The 21,716-nt window shown below is 38.1% G+C and overlaps 1 long non-coding RNA gene across 2 annotated transcripts in view; it reads right to left on the bottom strand.

The window, feature by feature from the left end:
• The window catches only part of LOC117200547 (uncharacterized), a 58,051-nt gene extending 36,564 nt beyond the window's left edge, over positions 1-21,487 (bottom strand). The window contains exons 1-2 of one of the 2 annotated variants that reach the window (XR_004482134.2): positions 16,932-21,487; positions 6,504-6,644 (exon numbers count right to left, since the gene is read on the bottom strand). This is a non-coding gene — a long non-coding RNA (uncharacterized LOC117200547). The remainder of the gene's footprint in view (positions 1-6,503; positions 6,645-16,931) is intronic. The other variant, XR_004482133.2, reaches the window with a different exon arrangement.
• Between the last annotated feature and the right edge of the window lie 229 nt (positions 21,488-21,716).

The raw sequence follows: 21,716 nt of genomic DNA, 5'->3' as shown, positions 1-21,716 counted from the left end.
TGTGTGATAACTTGTTATGGCAGCCATAGAAAACTAATACAGACCCCCCTCCCAAACTGCACCTTTGTGAACAAAATAATGTTTAAATCTAAACATATAATTTCTTTAAAATGATGACTATTTTAACAGTTAATAGTGCATAAGAGAGCAACTAAAGACTCTTTAGTAGGCTATTGAACATTTTTATGGATGCCCAGGCCTTTTTTTTAACCTGTTTGAAGATGGTTTATAGATTTAATTTTCTATGTTTAAGTATCTTTTTTCAATGTGGTCGTAAATGCCCTTTTAAATTAGTGACAGTGAAGATAGTTATCCTGGAGATAATTATATCTAGTGATTAGGTTTTACAATAAAGCTCTTTTAATCAGTTTAAATAACACTCTTTACTGATCATTATAGTACCAGATAAGAAGAGTTAAGTTTTTCAGGTGGAGATGAGACGCAAGAGGGAAGAGATATGGGAACATATGTATATGTATAACTGATTCACTTTGTTATAAAGCAGAAACTAACACACCATTGTAAAAAAAAAAAAAAAAGAAAGTCAATGGAAACACCCCATTCCAAGAACAGTTCGGGAAAACTATCATTATACAAAGATGTAAAATTCACTGGGTGACAGAGTGACTGGTCTTTGTTTCCCTAGAGGCTGCCCATCAAAATAGCTTCAGGAGCAAGTTAATAAGGACACATTTAAGTCACAGGAAGAACTTCCATTGTAACCCAAAAAGAATTTACAACAGTCATGATTTAAAATCATTCTATAAGTTAGGACTCTTTCCATTGCATATGATGGAAAATCTAACTCAAACTTAATTAAGAAAAGGAATTTGTTGGTTCATTTGTTTGCAGGCTCAGGGACTGTCTAGCTTCAGGGATAACTTGCTCCAAGGGGTTATGCAATGTTCTGTATGCTCAGTTCATCTCCAAATGTTAATTCTGTCCTCCTCTGTGTTTTGGCTCCATCCTGAGGTTATCTCCCAGGATATAATGGAACAGGGGAAATGGTCTTTCCAATAAAATAAGGCTGAGCAGAGGGGAGAGGCCCTAGGTAGGGCGGGAACGTACATTGGGCAGCATTGTGTTCACTATGATAGTACTGGCATAACATGTTAGTAAGAGACATTTTGAATATTGTTTATATTTTTTTAAACATAGAATCATTTAGGCTCATAAGCATTTATGGTCTGATATACAAGTATATAAAATATCAAGCCCAGCCATTTGGATACCTAATGAGATAATGATTTCAGTCCTCTGTAAGTCAGTTTATGTTCTTTCCAACCTTGTCTCCCACATCTGTCCAGGCAAACTTTGCTCCAGCCTCACAAATTGGCTCTTCCAGATTGCTTATCTCTATTCCGTGATCTTCCAGATTCCTACTACCTGGAATGTCCCTTCCCTCTTCATTCTTTGGATCTAAATTCTCCTTTTCCAAGGCTAATTCATAGTTATTTCTTCTGTGAAACAGTTGAGAAATAATGATCCTTTCTCCTAAATTTTCTCGTAATTTTTATATTAAAATTTGCTATTTTACCACCAATTTCCACTCTCCAGACTATGGAAGATATCACTTTGATGGTGGCAGCTCTGTCTGCTGACCTTTAATGTGGCCCTAGATTTCTTTTCCATATAGTACTCCTGGAAGTCCTAAATAACCAATCCAAGTTTGTCATAAAATGAAACTAATTGGCTATTTTGATTGAACACTGGTTACTATATCGTCACTCTTTCACATTTGTAACTCTACCAACTCATATCTTATGAGCATAAAGCTTTGCCTCTAGAAAATATTCAATAAATGTTTGGGAAATAGAACTTAACTGAATCGAGGGCAAACCCTAAAAGCAAGTTGACAGCGGTAACTGGTCAAAGCTAATATGAGTTAAGAATACACACTTCTAACATGAACATTTAAAATGTGAGAACTCAGTCTCCTTTCTCCAAAAAGTGTGTTTTCACAAAATGTGAAATAAAATCTTACTATATAGAAAAGTTTTCCCGGAGGAAATGGTTGAAAACCATTTAAAGCAAAATACTGGCATTTAACTATTCCCAATCCTAAGAAATAAAATATTGTAATAGATTTGCTTATTTAGAAAATATAATATGTGGCAGGTGATGCTTTTAAAGAGCGGGGGAAATCCATTCTCATAACTAGAGCTTGCTGGGAATAATTTCTGGAGTTGTGGAAAGTTATTGTGTATATTTTTAGCCATAATTTTAGATGACCTTATAGCTTTGGGAAATGCACCATTTTATAGCCCAGAAGTGATTACATAAAATTGTATTAAAGTGATTACAATAAGAACTACATAGGCAGTAATGTTTGCTGCTTTGCAAAACACTTAGCCCAGGAGACTCTTTAAAGCTGAATGGAACAGAAAGCGCTGGTAGTCATATTAGACCTATTCATCCAGTAAACAACAGCACTCACTGGCAACTACAATCCAGCACTATTTTCTCTGAATCTCACATCTCATTCACCACTGAACATCAAAGCAGCCAGTTGCATCCTTGAAAAACAGAACAGATTATTTAGCATCATTTCATAAATATCCCCTCACATTACCCCCATGTCATTTTAATTTTAAATGTTCTAGTTTGAAGGCACTAATTTCTAATTCATTTAGACCAACTATGAAGGAGATATAAAAACAACATAAATATTTTAAAAATTTAAATGTCTCTTAATTTAGCCTGCATAAAACTTCCAAGTTTTTAAGGATCTCAACTAATATATATGGAAGAAATTATATGCAACCCTCAATAAAATAATAAATCTAGTCAGTGAACATCAATGACCATTAATACCATTAGGTGAAATATTCATGGAGAACTTTATAATGGATAGGTCAGGTTGACAACACCTGAAACCACTGATCAATCTTAGCATCATTAAAGGTATGTCAAGCAAACTGTGACACATTGGTGATTTTTTTTTCTATTACTGTATAACATATTACTGTAAAGCTTAGTGGCTTAAAACAACGGTAAACATTTATCATCTCACACAGTTTCTCTGATCGAGAATTCAGCAGTGGTTTAGCTGGGAAGTTCTAGCTCAAGGAATCTTGAGGTTGTAGTCAAGACATTAGCTAAGGTAACAGTCATCTGAGTGCCCGCCTGGGGCTGGAGGGTCCACTTCCATGATGCCTCACTCACATGGCTGTTGGCTGTTAGGGCCACTGGAGTGTGTGCATCTGCCTTAACATCTGGCTGCCCCCAGATTGATTGAGTCATCCAAAAGGAAGAGAAGAAGACTCTACAAAATCTTTTATGTCACATAGCATCACTTCTGCTGTGTCCCATTGATTCACAAGTCAGTTCTTCTATTCAGTGTGGGAGAGAACTGACTACACAAGGACATTAATATGAGAAAGTAGGGGTCAATGGGGGCCATCTTTGTGGTCAGCTACCACAAATGTGAAGCAATCCTCTAAAGTATTCTTGCCACCTCCCCTGTAAAACCATTCTAGAATCTAATCAAATATCTAGGTCTAACAACTAATTTATAGGAAATTAGGGAGGGGTGAGGAATGGACAGAGGAACAAATTAAACAACACAACAAGGGAACAATCAGTCAATTCCAGAATGTGGGACAATCTAAAGAACAAGATTTGATTTCTTCAGTCAATAAATGGTGTAGGGGTAGAGTTACAGATTAAAAGAGATGAGATATCATCTCACACCAGTCAGAATGGCCATCATCAAAAAATCTAGAAACAATAAATGCTGGAGAGGGTGTGGAGAAAAAGGAACACTCTTGCACTGTTGGTGGGAATGTAAATTGATACAGCCACTACGGAAAACAGTATGGAGGTTCCTTAAAAAACTAAAAATAGAACTACCATATGACCCAGCAATCCCACTACTGGGCATATACCCTGAAAAAACCATAATTCAAAAAGAGTCATGTACCAAAATGTTCATTGCAGCTCTATTTACAATAACCAGGACATGAAAGCAACCTAAGTGTCCATCAACAGATGAATGGATAAAGAAGATGTGGCACATATATACAATGGAATATTACTCAGCCATAAAAATAAATGAAATTGAGTTATTTGTAGTGAGGTGGATGGACCTAGAGACTGTCATACAGAGTGAAGTAAGTCAGAAAGAGAAAAACAAATACCGAATGCTAACACATATATATGGAATCTAAGAAAAAAAAAAGGTCATGAAGAACCTAGGGGCAAGATGGGATTAAAGACACAGACCTACTAGAGAATGGACTTGAGGATATGGGGAGGGGAAAGGGTAAGCTGTGACAAAGTGAGAGAGTGGCATGGACATATATACACTACCAAACGTAAAACAGATAGCTAGTGGGAAGCAGCTGCATAGCACAGGGAGATCAGCTCAGTGCTTTGTGACCACCTAGAGGGGTGGGATAGGGAGGGTGGGAGAGAGGGAGATGCAAGAGGGAAGAGATATGGGAACATATGTATATGTATAACTGATTCACTTTGTTATAAAGCAGAAACTAACATACCATTGTAAAGCAATTATACTGCAATAAAGATGTTTAAAAAAGAGATTAGAGAGATGTTAACAACTAAATGATAATGATTCCAACATATCAATTGTAAAAAGACTTTTTCCACAGCTGTGAAAATTTCAAGGACTGGGTATTAGGTGATATTAAAGAATCGTTGTTAGGCACATTCAGTGGGACAATGGCATTGTGGGTGAGTATATGTATGCCCTTATTTCTTACAGTTACATGTTAAAGTATTTACAGTTGAAATGCTATGGTATCTGGGATTTGTTTTTATTTTTTAATTTTTTTGTTTTGCTTTTTTAAATTTTTATTTTTTATTGGACTATAGTTGATTTACAATGTTGTGTTAGTTTGTACAGTAAAGTGGTTCAGTTATACATATACATATATCTATTCTTTTTCAAATTCTTTTCTCATTTAAGTTAATACAGAATATTGAGCAGAGTTCCCTGTGCTATACAGTAGGTCCTTGTTGGTTATCTCTTTTAAATATGGTAGTGTGCATAAATAATCTAACAAAAGTAACCAAAAGTTGGGGGGATAGATAAAGCAACATTGGTGAAAAAGTTGAAAATTGCTGATACTAACTGTTGGGGTTATGGAAAGGAAGGAAGGGAGGGAGGGAGGGAGGGAGGGAGGGAGGGAGGAAGGAAGGAAGGAAGGAAGGAAGGAAGGAAGGAAGGAAGGAAGGAAGGAAGGAAGGAAAAAGGTAGCAAGCTTCAGTCTCCATAACTGAAATAAAGTTAATCACATAGCCAACTATTCAGAACATAGAAAAACACTTCATTATGTATATAATGCTTTTGTTTGGGGAATTTCTTTAATTTCTTTCTATACCCTCTACATAGGGATGTCACAGTGATTTCAAATGAAGAAGTCAAAACCTGCACCTCTAATGAAAAAAAAAAAACACATTAATTGTGAAACTTAAAATTCTGTCAAACTGATCACTTGGGGTTATGTAGAACCATATAACCTGATTTAATTAAAACGTGGTGTTCAATAAGGAATAATTAAGTAAAAGAACACATGTTTTCTTACCAAAGGGGCCCTGTTTCCTAACCCATTAGTGAGCTCAAATATGTGTGTTCATGTAAGACCAATGGCTGGCTTCTTTCTAGGCTGCAACAAGGATTGCATCTGTCTCTTGATACTCCCAATATGGCCCCCAGCACCTTCTATACTGACTGGCAGCTTGTCACATATGCAGACTTTCAGGCCCTACCCAATACCTACTGAATCAGAAACTATATTTTAACAGGATTCCCAGGTGATTGATATGAAGTGTGTGTGTGTGTGTGTGTGTGTGTGTGTGTGTGTGTGTGCGTGCGTGCGTGTGTGCGTGCGTGCGTGTGTGTGTGTGTGTGTGTGTGTGTGTGTGTGTGTGTGTGTGTAGGGAAATCCCTGAACAGTATATTTTGAGAACCACTGCTCTAGAATTCATGAGAATGCTTCAGATTCCTATTCTCATCTTTCACGTCAAATCTTACCACTGGATGTTTTCCTCTCCATATCTGACCTAGGCTTTCAGGATGTCAGATATAGCATCCTGGCACAGACCCTAGCACCTCAAAACTGTAAGTCCCTCAAGGGCAGGAAACAGGTCCAAAATCATGTCTATATCCACTTTAATTCTTGCCACATAGTAAGGACTCTAGTACTTTTTGGAAAATGAATAAAATGGATGGGTAAAAATCTGTCTTTTGATATCAAATGAAGGAAGTATGAAGCTTGACTCCTCCACTTACTAGCTGCACTAAAAAGGAATCACAATCCCTATCTCAAAGAATTATTTTGAAGATTAAATGAAATTAAATGTACCTGGCATTATGTATGCATTCCGTTATAAGGGCTCTGGGGCTTTTTAATGTACTAATAAAAATAATACTGTATCTTTTCCATTTTTAAGTATTGTCCTCTGTCTTAGTCAGCTTGGGCTACCATAGAAAATGCTGTAGGCTAGGTGACTTAAACAACAGAAACTTATTTTCTCACAGTTCTGGAGGCCGGAAGTCCAAGATCAACATTCCAGCAGGGTTTGGTTTCTGGTGAAGACTCCTTTCCTGACCTGGGGACAGCCACCTTCTCACTGTGTCCTCACATGGTAGAGAGAGAGCTCTCTGGTATCTCTTCCTCCTTTTATGAGAATAAGAATCCCATCAGGTAAGGAATGCACACTTCTGACCTCATTTAACCTTAATTACCTCTAAAAGGCTCCCATCTCCAAATACAGTCACATTGAGGTTTAGGGTTTCAACATACAAATTCTGGAGGGACATAGTTCAGTCCATAGCATCCCCAATACATAGCATTGCAGTATTCATAACAAATATTTTCCATGTTAGGTATATCTACATTGATTATGGCAACATGATTTCTGTTTCTTTGGCTCTATAATGTTTTAATGTTTCCCTCATTCTAATTTTTGTGTTTACTTAGTGTTATTTGGATCTCTTCTCTAATAATTACTCTTTCTGCTAGGTTCCTCAGAGTTCTAATAACACAATTCAGCTATTTATGCTTCTTAAAACTTTAAATCTTGGATTAAGTAATAAGATGTCAGAAGTGCAAGTAATATTATACACATTTTCCTATCCTACATCAAGATAAAAAGTTTAAATATGTAATTAAGACATTCTAAAATTTTACTTTCATAAAGAATATACAAACTAGCATTCCTCCTTTAATTTTTGAATTCATCTCTGACTATTCTTCTGCTCCCTATTCTGATCTAAAAAATCATAAAATTCTTTAAAAAGAGCTACTATCCATCTGTAACTGGCAACATTTATTTTTCAAACGGACAAGCTTTTCACCTAATCTCTAAATACTGATGTGTTCTATAACTGCTGTGATCATATGAAAACCATTCCCAGTTGAACTCTTAAATATTCCCCAAAACTGCATAGAAATAGATAAAACTCAGAGAAACACTTAATGAAAGATGGTTATTAGTCAATAAACCTCTATTTCATGCATTGTGCTTGGCAAGAAAAGAAAGATAAGAAAAACAGGTTCTTCTCTCTGGGAGCTGGTTGGCTAGTAGGAAAGGCATACATATAAACAAAAATTAAATAAAATGTCATCCTTGATTCTTTAATGAAAATGTCTATAAGATACAAATGATTCATGGTGTTTTAAGTATACATTGACTGTGGTTATAAATCAATATTAATGAAAGGAAAACTCCTCAAGAGCATTGTCAAGGTTTGCTATCTTTTTTTTCCTATTTTACCACACATTTATTCAATACTTGAAGCAAAGCAGTGTGTGCTGATTATGGGATGTACAATGGTGAGTAACAGCAGTCTTATCTCTGAAGGATAAGGAGATAAAAAAGTGTGTCCAAATATTCACAACCCAAGGCACTGTGGGTTACCTGCCACAATGATGGTCTGAAAAAGAATGTGTAGGGGAAGAGAGCTTACCTGAATTCGTCTCTAAGGGAAGCTTTCCTAGAGAAGGTAGACTTCATTTTTTTTTTAATTGAAGTATAGCTGATTTACAATACTGTGTTACTTTCAGGTGTACAGCAAAATGATTCAGCTATACATATACCTATATACATAAATATATATATATATACATAAATATGTATATACATAAATATATATACATTCTTTTTCAGATTCTTTTCCCATATATGGTATTACAAGATATTGAATATAGTTCCCTGGACTATACAGTAGGTCCTTGTCATCTATTTTATATATGGTAATATGTACCTGCTAATGCCAAATTTCTAATTTATCCCTCCCCTCATTTCCTGTTTGGTAACCATAAGTTTGTTTTCTATGTCTGTTTCTGTTTTATAAATAAGTTCATTTGTATTATTTTTTAGATTCCACATATAGGTGATATCATATGATATTCATCTTTCTGTTTCTGACTTACTTCATTTAGTATGGTAATCTCTAGGTCCATCCATGTTGTTGCAAATGTCAATATCTCATTCTTTTTATGGCTGAGTAATATTCCATTGTATATACATACCACATTTTCTTTATCCATTCATCTGTTGATGGACACTTAAGTTGCTTCCATGTCTTGGCTATTATAAATAGTGCTGCTGTGAACACCGGGGTGAATGTATCTTTTTGAATTTTCATCTTCTCTGGGTATATGCCCAGGAGTGGGATTGCTGGATCATATGGTAGTTCTATTTTTCATTTTTTAAGGAACCTCCGTACTGTTTTCCATAGTGGCTGCACCAGTTAACACTGCACCAATTAACACTGCCACCAGCAATGTAGGAGGGTTCCCTAAGTTTTCTGTGTTCAATTCCTCGGCTCCTATTTTCTCTTATATACATGCTAACTAAGCTTTGATCACCACGACTCCACTGAAATAAGCCTTATCAAGGTCACCAACTCCCTAGGTAATCTCAGTCTGCCCCATGGTTTAAATTCCACTATAACACCTCACAGATTTATTTCTCCAGCCTGGATCTCTCCTCATCTGAACTCTAGACCATCCACTTGAATGTGAAATAGATGTTTCAAAATTATCATATCTAAAACCAAATCCTCAATTTTCTCCCGCAAACCCTCTTCCCTGACCATTCCCCCATCTTCCTATTTACCTAGGTGCTCAGGCCCAAAACCCTAGAATTATCCTTAATTCTTCTCTTTACCTTACATTCTTCATTAAAAAATCACCAACAAGGGCTTCCCTGGTGGCGCAGTGGTTGAGAGTCCGCCTGCCGATGCAGGGAACACGGGTTCGTGCCCCGGTCCGGGAAGATCCCACATGCCGCGGAGCGGCTGGGCCCGTGAGCCATGGCCGCTGAGCCTGCGCGTCCGGAGCCTGTGCTCCGCAACGGGAGGGGCCACAACAGTGAGAGGCCCGCGTACCGCGAAAAAAAAAAAAAAAAAATCACCAACAAATCCCGTTGACTCCACCTGCAAATAATATCCAAAATCCAATGTTTCTCATCACCACTAATGCTCACCCTGCTCCAAATCATCATTATCTCTTGCCAGAATCTTGCAATAGCCTCTTAACTGGTCTCGCTGCTTCCCACTCTTTCTCCCTTACAGTTAATTCTCCCCACAGCTGCCAGGGGCATCCTGCTAAAATTTCAGGCAAATCAGGTCACTCTTCTGCTCCAAAAACCTCCAATAGCTCCCCATCTCCCTCAAAGTAAAAGCTAATGCATTCAGTGGCCTACAAGGCTCTACACAACCAAGTGTTGCCCCTCTCCCTCCCCTTTACCTCTCTGAACTCATCCCAGCTCCTCTCCCTACCCTTATTGTGATCCTGCCTCGCTGGCTTCCTTGCTGTTTCTCAGTCACACCAGTCACAGCTGCTCCTGCTTTAGGGCCTTTGCTTTGCTCCTCTCTCTGCATGAAAGTGCTCCTATGCCAAATACCAGTATGCACAGCTTGCTCTCTCACCTCTTTTAGATCTTTGCTAAGATACCAGCTTTTCAGTTAGGCCATCTGTTTCAGACAGGGTTCAATTAAATGAGCATAATCACTTGAAACTAGATAGATGATAGATAGATAGACACATGTAGGAGGGGGGAGAGAGAGATTGATTTCTTGTAGGGATTTGACTTTATACAATTGTGGGAGCTTGTTAAGGGGTCTCTCTAAGGCTGTTTTCTTTGCATCTGGTGTTGGGGCTTGATGTCCACAGATCAGAGAATGGGAAGAAAAGACAGATATAAAACTGGGGAGAACAAGGACCAACTGGAATCCAACAGGACGCGTTGGAACCCATATCAGTTCTCACTGCCTCCAACCTGTTGACGTGGGTGTCCTACATGAGAAACTGGTCCCCTTCATCACAGAACTAAACACACACCTGGCCCAGGAGACAGAAGCTGAAGCAGAATGCAGTCCTGGCCACTGCCCCCTATTAATGAAGTGAGCCCCCAGATAAGCTGTAACACACGTGAGCTACAATAACACCTGTACAGACCTTTCAAGCGTAAAAAAACAGTATGGTAGCTGTTTCACGTCTTCCCTCTGAATATTACACAGGAAACATACAGGGAAGGGGAAAATTCAGCCTAGCTGACTCACATTACAAAATTAGTACAAAATCACAATCTAGCCTTCAGCACTTACTGTCCTTCTCCTCTGCAATATTTTTCTCTATGGCACTAACATTCTATATATTTTACTTTATGTTTGGTTTACTGTCAGTCTTGCCCCACTTAAATGTGAGCTTCGTGAGGACAGGGATTTCGTTTGTTTGTTCGCTGTTCTCTGCCTACAGCCCAGAAGAGTGGCTGGCACGTAATAGGCCCTCTGTAAATATTTGCTGACTAAATGAATTATGTAAGCATTCTGATGAACATTTTTAATAGAGCTGTAATTATGATTGTCTATCAGACGGTCACAGACAGATTTTTCTAACTGAGCAAATGAGAATTAGAGGTATAGATGATAAATTCACAACCTGTGGGCTATAACTTATTTCCATTCTCTATCCCTTAGGAACAAGGAACAAATTTATAGAAAATAGTGAAGGAGCAAAAAGATGCTTTTCAACATCTTTCAGGTAATATGAGGAATAGTGAAGATAAGAGTTTGTTAATGTAAAAAAAGAATGCTTATCACCAGATTTCTCACGTTAAATTAGGCACTTGATAAATGTACTTGGCTGCTACTGACGACTTTCTTTAACATCTTGCCTTGTCTTCCACTCTTTTTTCAAAATGTGCACAGTAGATGGAGACCCGTGCTCAAACATGATCATGAGAAACAGAGATCAGTGCTTCATTTTCCCCTGCACATTTTACAAACGCCCCTCCTCAAGGAAAACTCCTCCATCACCCAATGGTAGCATGAATTTCTCCTTTTTATAGAATCCTATTATATTGGTTCACCTGCACCTTTTATCTCTTTATGAATCTCTGTCTGTATGTCTCACAAGCCCACTATAACAGTCAGGACCCCAATACTACACTGATGGCACACACACACGCTGGGATAATTCACAATGAACTTGTTACATGGGTCAGGGCACCGTATAGAGGAACCACAAGAGATAGCCTAGAAACCTGGGCTAGCTAAAGGGTGCTGTCACACCATAGGCTCACAGGGAGAAGTGGTTACCAGAAGGAGAGAGAGTTATAAACAGGGAGCCTCTTTGGGAGGAGCTGAGACTTTCTGTTACAGCCAACCTAAGGTGACTTCACAGGGAGGTCACCAGGGTCATATCCTGACCTCTTCTCCTCCCTTCCTCTAATTTCTTGTCGGGACAACCCATTGGCTAACCCCAACCAGGAGCCAGGAATCACAGGAACTCACTGATGGAATCCCTACCAGTCAGCTTCCTGGGACAGACAGCGGGTTGGAGAAGAGTGTGGAACGAACCTAGAATGGCACGTGGAAGCTATTCAGCTTTCACCCAGTGAAAGCGGGGACTGGGTCTCCTGCTTCTCTTTTTATCCCCCAGAGCACCTTTCACAAATCACTTGGTCTGTACATTGTATATGCACAACAGATACCGGTGGAGTCCACTAACCTATCTCAGAACAGTTGGGCAGAACTTCCATATCTGTAGAAGGATCATAGTTTTATTTTAAAGACTGCAGTGAGTCCTGACATTACCTCTGAAGGATCAGAAACAGCCTGAAAGGCAAGAATCTTCCACTAAGAGGCATTTGTGACATGATCAGAAGCAGGATTGAAGAGTAAGGCCCTGAAACACCTTCAAAAATATTATTGGTTAAGTTAGTTGGTATGGTGACCTGGAGGTGCCAACACTGCTCTCTAGGTGGGAGTCATGGAAATGTTGCAATGAACTCTAAGAGCAATAAAAAACTCAGTTCCTTCCATAGCATGCCTTATGGTCTAATGCAAGAGGGTATGAATTCATGGACTGGGCTCACAATACAACATCAGTCACTGGAAAGCAACTCCCTCACACAAAGAGGTTTTTAACCAGAGTCTCGCAGGTTTATCTTATTACTTGTTCTATTACTCTTTTAGCCTTGTAACTTTATATGTATGATTTATGTGTCGTGTTTAAATCTTGGTCAGTGACAGATATAAAGGAAGATCAATAAGGGAAGGAGAAAGGTGCCTTAGAACATTGGAACTTAATTTTTTAAATGTCAAGCTAAGGAAATCAGAGAAGGCAACTAGGAACATAGTATATATCTTAACGACCAATTAATATTCTACATGCCTTTCATTAAATGGATACCTCTTTTAACTAGCTATATTGCTTTCACTCAGCAGCCTAATAACTCAGAAAGTAGTAAAACTAAATGCCTACCTTATTGATTAGCTGTCAAAAATAGTATAATATTTCACCTTTCTCATAAAATATATGCTAAAAAATTTACTTGGACATTAATATACAAATTTACCTCTTGAGTGGGATGTGCTATGAATCCAAAATAATATGCTTCCTTTGGTCTTTTCAAAGGTAACATTCTTGTACAGAACTTCAGAAAGTACATATATATATATATATAGCAATTTTCATAAATAAGAATTTGTCTTTGAGCCTTTCACATATGTTCTTAGTTCTCTTTCTAGGGTTTTAAAATAGCATAATTTCTTTATGATCACATTAAATATCTTTAAAAAAGAAATAAACTGCATTAACAAATATTAAGCAAAGCTCATTTTTTCATTCCTGGAGACATATACTAAAAATAAAAAATACTGGGAAACAATCATGTTTTTCCTCCCAGAGGGAAAGGGCCCTGTTTTACTTTCCTTTGGGTTCCCAAAGCTGAGGCTAATGCCTATCATATTATAAGTGTTTTATAAACGTTTTAACCAACTGTAAACCATATCTGCTAAATATATAGCTGTATACATCTATTGTCATTAAAACTCATGCTCTAAGAATTATCAAATGGCTGTAATTGTACCACACACGACTTACTCCAAACTATTTGGAATTAATTAGAACACTTTCCACTTCTGGGAACAGAAGGCCTTGTCTTAATGGTCTGAACAATAGGAAAATTGGAAAACTTATTCTCACGTGATAGGAAGTCATGAGATAGGATGGGCTCAGGATTGGTAAAGTTAGCAGCCCACATACATTTCCAAGGACCCTTATTCTTTCCATCTTTCTATTTTGCGTTCTCAGCACATCAGCCTCATCCTTACACTAAGTCCCTCCACGGATCATTCTAGAAATGAATACAGTATTCAGAGACAGAAAAGAAGAGGAAAGAGAAAAGAAAAGAAAAGACCTTTTTCTCCCCTGAGTCTCTTTTTAAGATCAAGAAAAAGTTTCCCAGAATCCACCCCTTACACACCTAGCAAGCTTCTCCTCAAATCTCATGGGCCAGAAGTGTGTGTGTGTGTGTGTTTTAAGGAGACTACAACATCTTAATTCTTTCAAAAATAATTTTCCTCCTACAGATTAATAGAGCAATCAAGAATATAGCTAAAACTTAATTGTAAATAGCATGTTTATTATAATTCAAAATTTAAGAAAACTATGATTTTACTTGTGCAGCAGACATTGTTGACTGCCTACCCAACAGCCATTCCCTTTTCTCCATTTTTATAAAAATCCTCATTTTGTCCAGATGTCCTTTTCTGAAGTAGTTAAGATATTGTAAAACAATATCTTAAAAACAAACAACACTTGTTCCTTTTTTTCTCAATAAATTTCTGTATTGTTAGCAGAGGTCTTCAAAATCATCTCACTGCTCTTGGTTCATACTAATATGTATTCACAATATTATTTTGTTTCCTTCACTGAAAAGCAGGGTGTTTTTGTTCACACTGCTCTATAGACCTAGGATACAATTGTGAACAATACAGACCAAAATTCCTGTCCTCCGGAGCTTACATGCCGTTACTAGTGAGATACACCTCATATGAGAGGCATTTTAACATTAGGTAACTATTTTAAAATAATTAACATTAGTTTTTGATACTCTTTTACAGAACAACCCAGTTTCTCAAAATTTATCCTGAAAAAAGTCAAACATGGGTACAAACACGTTTATTAAGTGAACTACTGAGTTCACAATAGTCTACAAAACAAGAAAATTGGAGATAGCCTAAATGTCCAAAATCAGAGAACTTGTTAGGAAGGAATTATTGTGCGTCTATAGAGGTAATCATTAAAAATAATTATGCTGTTTATTATTTAGAATAGTAGGTAGCCAGTAAACATAATTGTGTGGAATAATATTTATCTGTAAAACTGTTCATGATAGAGCACGAAATGAAGAAGTGAGCCACATAGCAGTATGGAAACTATAATAATGTTTTGTTACACATGAATATGAATAACACCAAAGTGTTAACAGTAATTTTCTCTGGGTGATATGATTTAGAGGGAGGTTTTCATTTTTGAATGTGCTCTGACTTGATAAATAAAAAGGGAGAAATTAGTTATCAGTGCTGATTTTAAAGTCTCCTGTAATAGCATCAACCGTTTATCAAGTGCCTCCCATGTGCTAGCCAATGTACTCAGAACTCTACATGTGTGCTCTCACTTAATGCTTTCAACAACTCTGTAAGTTAGGCATGGCTACTTTCTCCATTTTCTCCTCAGGCTGTAAAAGGGCTTGAAGGAAGTTAAATATCTTGGCTAAGACATACACTAGTAAGTGGTTCACCCTGAATTCAATTCAAAGTAGTCTAACTCAGAGTCCAGTCTTTTAACCATTGGTGTTCTTCTGTCTACGAATATAGGCAGTTAAAAGCAAGTTAAGGGACTTCCCTGGTGGCACAGTGGTTAAGAACTCACCTGCCAATGCAGGAGACACAGGTATGAGCCCTGGTCTGGGAAGAAACTCTAACATGCCATGGAGCAACTAAGCCCGTGCACCACAACTACTGAGCCTGCACTCTAGAGATGGCAAGCCACACTACTGAAGCCTTTGTGCCTACAGCCTGTGCTCCACAACAGGAGAAGCCACCACAGTGAGAAGCCCACGCATGGCAACAGAGAGTAGCCCCCGGTCGCTGCAACTAGAGAAAGCCCGCGTGCAGCAGCGAAGACCCAACAGAGCCAAAATATTTTAATTAATTTAAAAACTCAAGTTGAATATGGCAGAAAATCAATGAATTAGATCACAAAACTTAGGGGGAAATAAAAAAGGATAAACAGAACTGTATCAAGAAGGCAGATTAACTGCAAGAAACTATTTCCTTCTCCAAAAGAATATCTTGGAAAAGAACAGAATAAGAACAGAATTGTATACACAAGAAGTAGTAGTATATTTTTAGGAAAACTGGAAAACAAAATTAATTGCTAGCAGCGAAATATTTATGATTCCCTGTAAAAAGGAGAGCAGACAGTATACAATTCAAAGTATGTCCATCCTGAAATATGTACCAAAGAGGACTACTCAGAAGAGTGAGTATGGATCTCAATCACACTAACCCCATAGGCAAAGAATATAAAATTAAAGGAGAAGCATTAGCTACTAGATAACCACCAGAGTAAGTGGCTGGAGACCAGCATTCTTCAAAATACTTTGAGGTATTTCCCCCCATTCCAGAGTAGCAGATACTCAGATGCAGGGCCCTGGGCCCCTGGGGATACCCAGGAGGACCTCCTCATCCAGAAGACAACTGCTGTTGCACCTGGATGTTTCCATTTCCTAACACTCTCTAACAAACCACCCCAAAATTTAACAGCTTAAGCATGATTCTTTGGTTTGACTGGGCTCAGTCAGGCGGTTCTCCTGATGATCTTGTTTGGAATCTGCAGTCAGATGGTAGCTGGGGCTGGAACATGCAAGATGATTCAGTCACATGTCTGGTGCCCAAGCAGGGATGTTTGCAAGACTGGGATCCCTCTCATTTATCACCCTTTACTGGTCATTCATGAGGTCCTGCTAGCTAATTCTCTTACAAAACTATACACAGCTTCAGTCAAGAACCAAGTCTGGTTTATCATAGGATACTGAATATAGTTCTCTGTGCTATACAGTAAGGTCTTATTGTTATCCATTCTCTATATAATAGTTTTCATCTGGGAAACCTAACCTCCCACCCCACTCCTCCCCCAACCCCCTCCCCCTTAGCAACCACAAGTCTGTTATCTATGTGAGTCTGTTCCTTTTTTGTAGATAGTTTCATTTATGTCATATTTTAGATTCCACGTGTAGTGATATGATATGGTATTTGTCTTTCTCTTTCTGAATTACTTCACTTAGTATGATAATCTCTAGTTGCATCCATGTTGCTGAAAATGACATTATTTTGTTCTTTTTTGTAGCTGAGTAGTATTCCATTGTATATATGTACTACATCTTCTTTATCCATTCATCTGTTGATGGACACTTAATTTGCTTCCATGTTGTGGCTATTGTGAATTGCGCTGGTATGAACATAGGGGTGCATGTATCTTTTTGAATGAGAGTTTTTTCTGGATACATGCCCAGGAGTGGGATTGCTAGATCATATGGCAATTCTATCTTTAGTTTTCTGAAGAACCTCCATACTGTTTTCCACAGGGGCTGTACCAACTTACATTCCCACCAATAGTGTAGAAGTGTTCCCTTTTCACCACATCCTCTCCAGCATTTGTTATTTGTAGAGTTTTTAATGATGGCCATTCTGATCAGTGTGAGGTAGTACCTCATTGTAGTTTTGATTTGCCTTTCTCTAATAATTAGTGATGTTGAGCATCTTTTCACGTGCCTATTGACCATTTGTATTTCTTCAATATCCTATGATAAACCATAATAGAAAAGAATATATTGAAAAAAATGTATATATGTATATATATATATGTTTAACTGAATCATTTTGCTGTACAGCAGAAATTGACACAACATTGTAAATCAATTATACTACAATAAAAAAGGGAAAAAAAAGGAGAAAAACCTTTTGTAAAAATTAAACTCCCTATGCTATATCAAAATTCAACTGAAACAAACCAAGATTAAAAGTTTGCAAAAAGAAATATGCCAGACAGGGGATTTGTATTCTTAATATATAAAGAGACTTTACAAACAAACATGGAGAATATGAGCTAGTGACATATATACACAACTCATACAAAATACATGTATATGGGAAAATTTTAACCCACTAGTAATTAAAGATAACAAATTAAAACAATAAGACTTTTTTTTCTGCCAAACAAAACACAAATATGTCTGGTTCTTTTTATTCTTTTATCCCCCAAATAGCTAGTACATTACCTCCAACCTAAAAGCTGCTTCAAAATAATAATAATAACAACAATGACAAACAAAAAACCTAAAAGCTGTTCCATAAAAATTTATTGGATTAATTAATACCTGAAACAGAACTGGTGTGTCTAAAAATTATAAAAAAGATAACCAATTTTTCAGCGTATTATCCCCCTGTAGAGAAATCCTATCCATTGCTGCTTTATTTCTTCCTGTCTACTGCTGAGGTTAACTCTTTAATAACTGAAGATGAAGCACAATAAATTTATTTATGTGTTCTGCTAATTAACTTCTGTTCTACTGTAATGGTTTTATGAGGTGAAGGTTAAAACTATCCTAATAAAGTGTTTTTTTGAGATTACTTGTGGTTTTCACTCAATGCAAGAAATCATGAAAAGACAAATGGGGTGTATACACTGATAAGTAAAGCAGACGTGACCCTTCCACTCACACCATCTACCATAGTCTAGTTGGGAAGAAAGACCAGAGCTTATGCTCAGTGCTGTTACAGAATTGTACCAGACACCTCCTGTGCACCACTGCTCAGCCTCTTAGCCCCACCTCCTAATCCTTGCGCAGCTATGGTGACCAGTGACAGTTCCACCAGCTTCCCGTTCAGCCTGTTAGGAACAGCACCTCACCTCAGTCTGTTCCAAGTATCTCTTGCTCCCTATTCTGGGGCTTCTCGGACACTGTCCCAGGGGCGCCCACAGAACCCACTTAGTGCTCACACATACACAATTGCACATGAGTGAGTCCTCTGCTCCCCAGCAGAGCCGCCCTCTGTAGACTGCATCACCTACACCCCATTGTCCTCTCGCTGCTAATGGGGCTTAGCCAATGAGGGGGCATTGGCAGGAGATCAGTGAGCAGGAGAAAAAGGTGGACTTTTCTTCCTTCACGCCTGCCCTGCTTCAGTAGAAAGTTCTGGAGGAGGCTTCGTCCCTTTACAGCTACAGCTCCTGTTGGGCGACTCCTCTTGCTTGGTTCCAGCACCTACCAGGCCATTTCCTCCCCTGTTCCCTTCAAGCCTAGGGCAGTAATTACTTTCAATTGTGGCTGGTCCCTGAGTGCTTCAGCATTTCTTGTTGGTTCCCGTAGCCCTATCTTCACCTCTGTAAATGGCCCCTTCAATAAATTATCTTCAAAATCCCAGCTGGGCGTGCCTTCTGTTTCCTACTAGAACCCTTCTGATACAATTATGCTTACTGAGAGTCTTACCTAAGAGCTAATTAGCTACCTCTTTTGTAAGAAAAGTACAGGCAAGAAGAACACAGGCAGTAAATTGGCGTAATTTAATAAATAATGAAGTCTATGCTGGAAAGCTGAAAGAAAGAAAACAGGATGAAGAAAGCATAGCAGAAGGAAAAGGTCTTGCTCTAACATATACAAACCACAAGTTTGATAGGAAAATGAGAAAAAGACCATTCTTATTTGTAAAACTAAAGATACAATTACAAGGCTAGTGAAAATAAATCTAAATACAAGAAATGCACAACTTGTATTTATTGTTTTTGATATTTAACCAAATTAAGTTATCTTATCCATATAAACAGTTTCCAAATATGTTCATAGGAGGAGGTACAGGGGACCAGCAATGCTATTCACTCTAAAAAAATGTGTGTCAGCTCTTCACATGTTTAAAATGATCATAAACAGTGACTTCAAGTCTCAATACTATTAGCGCAGGTCACTTGATTTACAAACACAGTGATAAATAAATGAGATTTTAGTAAACACTAACTGTGGGCCGGGTCCTGCCCTGACATGTTCATGTATATCATCTCCATTTATTTTCTTAAAAACTATACTGGAATATGTAGTTGTCAACTTGATTTATTTAGGAGCTTTCTTTCTCAGAATCCCCTTCTCTGTATTGTTCCAAGTTAAAGCTGAGCAAAGAAGAACCTCTTGGGAGGTTGTCAGATACAGTAACAGACAGATGCAGAGGCGCCTGGCGGGTCCCAGCTTGTCCTCGCTGTCCTCTGTGCCGCGTCCTGCTCAGCTGTCTGACCGTTGGCCCTGCTGACCACCTGTGGACCCAGGCTCACCACAAAATGCGTGACTGTGGACTAATACTACGCATACCTTGGATGAGAAAACATTTTCCTTTCTTTTTTTTTTTTTTTGGTTTTTTTTTTTTGCGGTACATGGGCCTCTCCCTGTTGTGGCCTCTCCCGTTGCGGAGCACAGGCTCCGGACGCGCAGGCTCAGTGGCCATGGCTCACGGGCGCAGCTGCTCCGCGGCATGTGGGATCTTCCTGGACCAGGGCACGAACCCGTGTCCCCTGCATCGGCAGGCGGACTCTCAACCACTGCGCCACCAGGAAAGCTCCACATTTTCCTTTCTTGTACCACCTCACTCAAGAATCACATTCCCCAGAGGTAAAGGTTGGGGATCCAGTCAGTCTAGCTTGGATTACTTGCCTGCCCATGAGGACAAGCACCTATATAGTTCCACCAAGGATACTGCACATTGGGAAATGGGTAACTTCTCAAAAAGGAAATCAAGACTTGGGAAGGGAGAATGGACACTAAATGCCCCCCAAAAATAACGAAGACATCTGTTGTCCACGCTGTGCATATACCTAGGATGTTCTGACATTGACCGGCTAATAATAATAGATAATATTTATGCAGCACCTTCTCTGTGCCAATAACAAAGCCATTTACATGTACTGCCTTATTTAATTGTCACAGCAGTCGTAGGAGTTAGGTCATTTTCTTTCTGGTACAGTGAAGAAAACAGATAAAGTTAGCATTTTGTCAGCTTCGATTCTGTGAAATATAACCGGCCTGAGTTGGTACCAGTTAAAGTTGTTGACTCTAATTTCAGAATTACTAGATTTTCAACCCCAATTTTGCTGGAATTTTTGTTAATCCATCATACAGAGATCTCAGTACTGCTAATTTATGTTGTAATGACTAAAGGATCCTATAAATTTCATCCTCTTCACTCCATAGGGAAGTTCTAAGCATGCATAAGATATTCTGTTTTTTATTATTATTCAATTTATTAACATTAAATTTTAAAAACCTACTTTTGCCTTAAACTTTAATTATAATTTATAAATCCTGTTATTCTATTTGGCAAATTTTAACAATCAGTTTTAAGGAAGCTTTTATAACTTAGTTAATCTAATGCTTTTAAATATTCTGACACAGAAACGGGAAAAAAATATTCTGACACTGAATTTATAAACGTATTATATTTTGTTTTTCAGTATTACAATGGACTCACAAACAAACCTTCTCAAGAAGTCAAGTGATTCTTTTCTTCACAGCTTTATTAGATATGAGTCATACCACACAGTTCACCCATTTAAAGAGTACAATTAAAGTGTGCAATTTAAAGTGCATAACTCAGGGTATTCACAGAGTTGTGCAACCACCATCGCAGTCAACCTTAGAACATTTGCATCACCCCATAAAGAGACCCCACACTCCTTAAGTGATTCTTATAAAAGAATCAAATAAGTTACATTTATAAGTAAGATGAATCTTAAATTCTCTTAAATGTTCTAATTGTACTCTTTCTAAACTTAAATTTTAACTTAACATCACAAATGTAAAACTGTTATTCAATTACTCACTTTAAATTGGAATGATAGGGTCCTTCTAACAGGCCAAATTATCTAAAATGTTTTAAATATCTAAATATAGATTATTCCTTAACAAAAATATATTAACAAGGGCTTCCCTGGTGATGCAGTGGTTGGGAGTCCACCTGCCGATGCAGGGGACACGGTTTCGTGCCTGGTCCGGGAAGATCCCACATGCCGTGGAGCGGCTAGCCCCGTGAGCCACGGCCGCTGAGCCTGCGCTCCGGAACCTGTGCTCCGCAACGGGAGAGGCCGCAACAGTGAAAGGCCCACATACCACAAAATATATATATATTAACAATATGGATTATCTACTTCATCACTTCCATATTTAATTCCAAATTTTCCCCGAGATAAAAATACTCCTGCCCACTAAAGAAAAATTGTAGTATAAACATAATTTGCAATTTGCTCCTTAGAGCAAGTTTGGGGAAATATTTTCTCAGCTAGATGAAGTTGCATATCAATAAGAGATTTTGGCCAGGGTTTGAGAGCTAGAACAAGACACACTCAAAG

Source organism: Orcinus orca, chromosome 3, assembly GCF_937001465.1.
Source record: "Orcinus orca chromosome 3, mOrcOrc1.1, whole genome shotgun sequence".
NCBI lineage: Eukaryota > Metazoa > Chordata > Mammalia > Artiodactyla > Delphinidae > Orcinus > Orcinus orca.
This window is presented reverse-complemented; position numbering and strand designations above follow the sequence as displayed.